This window comes from Triticum urartu, chromosome 2A (assembly GCF_056163025.1).
Source record: "Triticum urartu cultivar PI428250 chromosome 2A, HENAU_Tu73, whole genome shotgun sequence".
NCBI classification, from domain to species: domain Eukaryota; kingdom Viridiplantae; phylum Streptophyta; class Magnoliopsida; order Poales; family Poaceae; genus Triticum; species Triticum urartu.
The window spans coordinates 403,860,654-403,865,448 of NC_141874.1; positions in this window are offsets into that span (position 1 = coordinate 403,860,654).

Here is a 4,795-nt window from a genome sequence, read left to right on the forward strand (position 1 = left end):
TCCGGACACCCCCTAATCTAGGACACCCTCAGTAGCCCCTGAACCAGGCTTCAATGACGACGAGTCCGGCGCGCAGATTGTCTTCGGCATTGCAAGGCGGGTTCCTCCTCCAAGTACTTCATAAAAGATTTTGAACACAAAGATAGTGTCCGGCTCTGCAAAATAAGTTTCCACATATTGCCATAGAGAGAATAATATTTACACAAATCTAATCTGCTGACGTATTCCGTAGTGTGACATCGCACCGCAGCCAAGCCTTTATTCGAATCGTTTTATTGTCCCACCTCAGCGTGTCACGTGAGGCGGTTTCCTTGGCACGTCTTGTTAAAGCAGAGATCGTGTCCCCTTATTCCGGGATTCTCATTAATACTGGCGTGGGTAACCCAACCGCTTCTAGGACTCCTAGACTATAGGCAAGTCCAAACGGCCATGGAGAGGACGCTTGATATTCACCCTCTTTATAAAGGGACAAGGCTTTTACTTTTTTCCCTCCCGTGCTCAATCGAATCCTTCCCCCCACCTCAAGCTCAAACACCCAAAGTTCAGGTCAGGTGCTCCGAACTTCAATCATGTCCGGATCTAGCCTTCAAGTCCGATGGGTGCCTTCCTCCATCACGGAAGAAGACATCAAAAAGTTGAGGGAGGCCAGATATTTGACCGCCGAGGTTTTGCATCGGCTGCCTGCCCGAGGGCAGGCCGTCCTCTCCCCCGAACCCAACGAGAACGTCGTGTTCGTCTCCCACTTCCTCCGAGGTCTAGGCCTTGCTCTGGATCCTTTCGTCAGGGGTTTGATGTTTTATTATGGGCTAGATTTCCATGATCTAGCTCCGGACTCCTTTCTTCATATCACGACATTTATTGTTGTGTGTGAGGCCTTCCTCCGGGTTACCCCTCACTTTGGCCTGTGGCTCAAGACCTTTGAAGTAAAGCAGAAGATGATCGAGGGGCAACATGCAGCATGTGGAGGTGCCTCAATACGCAAGATGACGGGAGCTCCATGGCCCAAAGGTTCCATTCCAGAGGTGTCTGAATTATGGCAACATGAGTGGTTCTACATCACGGCTCCTAGAAGTGCCAAGTGGGCGGCCGCCCCTATTTTCCGCTCGAGCCCTCCACCACAGCTGATGTCATGGATCAGCAGGGGTCTGAGCTGGGGTCCAGCCAAGGACGTGCCTATACTGCAAAGCCGCATTCGAGATCTCTTCAATGGAGATTTCAGTTTGGTTGCGGTAATACAAGTTATGCTGGTTCGTCAAGTCCAGCCTTGCAAACGCCGGCCCCTTCGCTTGTGGGAGTTCAATCCCGAGGGACCGCGCGTCATTCAAAATTTCCTCGGCCTGACGCACGAGGAGATGTACAAGTCATTCTTTGGACCTCAGGTAGAGTGTCCGGAAATCACCGAGGACGTGGCCTGAGTAGTAACCGCGCCGCCGAACAGGTAGGGAATCATCCGGCCGAACATACTATCTCTCATTTGTTACGAAGTTATTTCTGAGAGTTCGCTTTTTGACCAGGACTGGCTAACAAAGGCAAAGTTGATTCGGTGTTCGGCCCCCCTCCCTGAGGGTTCGGACAATCCCGTATTGGAAAAGATGCTCCAGGTCACACCTTGCCCGGAGCCCTTGAAGGAAGATACTGGGAGGATAATACGGGCGGACGCGGGCCCCCAATGCTGCCCATTCTAACCGAGGGAGCGAGCGTCCCCATGAAGGAAGACGACCGGAGGAGGAAAAGGACTACGCCCAGGGATTCGGAAGCCGAAGCTTCCAAACGAGAGAAGAAGTCTCCCACAGAGGGTCCTACCTTGTGGGTGCCTTTGCCGCACAAAGTCCGCGGGGGGGGGGGGGGTCAATTCTCCAGCGAGTCGTAAGTGACCCGAAATACTTTAATAGTATAGGTATGTCATCTTTTTCTTCTGAGAAAATAACCACCGCATATATCTTTGCTGTTCGGGCCTTAGCCCCTCTCAAATGAGCCCGTCTTTGGGGGATCTTCTTCCAGAGATGATGGAGAGCGAAACGCCTCCTCCGGACTCTTCCGCTCCGGAAGCGGGCGACCCCGAAGTGTCGTCGCGGAGGGCCTCTCCGAGTCTGGTGAGGCCAGAAGATAATCCCATTGACCCCCGAAGGTCCCAGTGTCCGGCTCTCGAAGAGAGCGGACAAAAGAGTCCGACACCGTATGGTGTGCGATCGGATGTTCTGAGGGAGTTGGTGGGGTGAGCGGCCATCTCAGATGAACACCGTGTGCTGATGAATACGGTGATGGAGAGAATCTTGTCCGCCGAAAGCGGATTGCATCAAGCTTTTATGAGTCTACTGACAGGCTTTGACGTACGTAAAATAACGTATGATAGTCCTGCACATGCTAGGTGTGCCCTGTGTAGATAGTAGCCCCTGAGACTCTGGTTGTCGTCGGAAACGACGACGAACAGATGATCATATTCCCAGGTAATAACCATACTGCCTCTATGTGCAGGTGATGGAAGCTCCGGTGGCTAGCCGGACTAGCGAGTTTGCCCATTTAAAATGGCAGTTCGATGCGGCAGACGCCGACATCGAGCTTGTTAACAAAAGGCTTGACGAGGCACAGGGTAAGTGTCATTATCTGGTAAAAGCCACATGGTAAGAGCAGCATGATGCCAACATCTTTAATATGTTGTGACTGCAGATGGAGCTGCCACTGTTGAAGCCTTGCGGGCAGAACTTGCCCGAGCCAAGGAACAAGCGAGGTTTGGTAATGCGGCTGCTTTGAAGGCGGCCGAAGAGTTGAAAGCCGAGAAGGTCGCGCATGGCGAGAGCCGACATAAGATGGCCAATATGTCCATAGAATTAAAAGCCGCAGCCGACCGTTGCCGGGTTCTTGAAAAGGAAAACCTAGCGAAGGCATCGGACCTTGAGAAGGCTGCTGCGACTAGAAGAGACATCCGATCTGCTATGAGGGCGAAGAAGGAGGAGCTGCGGGAAGTCAGGGATATTGTGGCTGGGAAATCCTTTATGTTGCGGAGGAAGTTCGGAGATCCACGGTATGCCTCTCTGGATCGGCTGTGGAGTTCGGAGGATGTGTATATGGATTTGGCGGCGAGCGCTGCCGATGCGGCCAAGTACTTCCAGGGTCAGACGGACCGTGAAGTGGACCAGCTATTTTGGACACAATTCCATTCTCCCGAGCGTCCGCTTTCATTGACTAACCAATTAGCCGAATGGGCCGAACTGAATAGGTTGTGCGGCCTCGCCATGAGGTCTGTTGTGGATCAGCTATGGCCGGAAAGGCCAAAACCGAACAACTATTTCTGCTTGGTGCAGCAGTTCCTTGATGCGGTGCCGCGCATTAATGCGATGAAGAGGTCAGCGTGCATAGAGGGCTCACGGATGGCCTTTGCCCGTGTTAAAGCATACTGGGCGGAGATGGATGCTACCACTGTTGCAGCGCGGGATTCGGCCATAGGCCGAATGGCTGCTGAGCACTACTTTGAAGAAGTTCTTGAGGGTGCTCGTTTGATAGAGACCCAGTGCTCAAAAAATATTATGTTTGAGTGACATGTAATCTCATTGTAAGCGAAATGCTTTTATAAATTTTTATAAGGCCATTTTTATACTTTTGCCTGAAAGTAATATGATGCCTCCTGGGCGTCCGTTTATGTATACATGTGTACAACCTGAAAGATTGCAGCCGTTGGCTTCAACCCCCACGCATATAATGTGGAGGTGCTCGCAAAAAACACGTGTTCACACTTAACCCAACATCTTGGTCCTATTAAGGAGGTGATAGCGGAGCGAGCGAGGCAACCGGACTATAATGCTTTAGCACTTTCACTTAGCCATAGGAGTTTGACGGTGGGGCTACTAGATAGCCCCTGGTGGCTCCGCACTCTCCTGATCCCGGGGTGCGTACATGCCTGGCCGGAAAACGGCCCTTCGTTAAGGCGGAGGAATTCTAACATTCCAACAGGTCATCGAGTGGTTGACTAGTCTCACGCTATATCATGACAGTCAGTTTTCGGCTTTCTCTACTAAGGTGCTCATCCGGATGAACCAGGGCACAATCGTAGTAGTTCTCCTGGTGCTACCTTAGCCGGTAAAGCGGAACGTAAGGCACCAAAACACAGGAGCCAGGCAAACCCAACATTTGACCAAAGACAATGATTCGAAGCTGATGCATATAGGGCCAAACTCGCGACGCCGAACACTCCCTAAGGTATTCGGTCTTTGTGGTATAAACCGGGCCTAAATAATGGCCTTTGTAAGAAGCCCCTTGTGTCCATGTATGTGCATTTTTCTGGCGTGGCCACATGCCAAGACGTCAGCATCCTTCTCAACGGTGGATATGTATCAACAAGACACAGTAAAAAAGGTTTACGCAGGGTCTTAATCTAAAAAGAATCCTTGGAGCGGGTCCCTGCTGCACGTCTGCGCCTGTGTCTCCGTTGTGCCGTATCCTGGATGGGTGTAGCACGATGATTGTCTGTAAAAGAGAGGAATTTAGGTGAAAAAGTTGTCGTGCGAAAAGATAGTTTTTAAAGAAACCATGTATAATTCAAGATGAGAAGAAATTGCCACTTGTCTGCGCGTGTTGAGCCCCTTGTATTGACAAATAGGGGTGTGACCATTTATTCGGTATAAATAGCAGCGCCGGACTTGATTAGTTGTGTCTGAGGTCTTGACGACCTATTGGATGCTTTCGCTGGTCCGGGCGCCTTTAGTGTGCGGCTGCCAAGGCAGTCGCACTCTCTTCGGCGCGCAGAGATTGCTTGATATTTCCTTTCACTGAAATGATGCCACGTGGACCGGGCATCTTG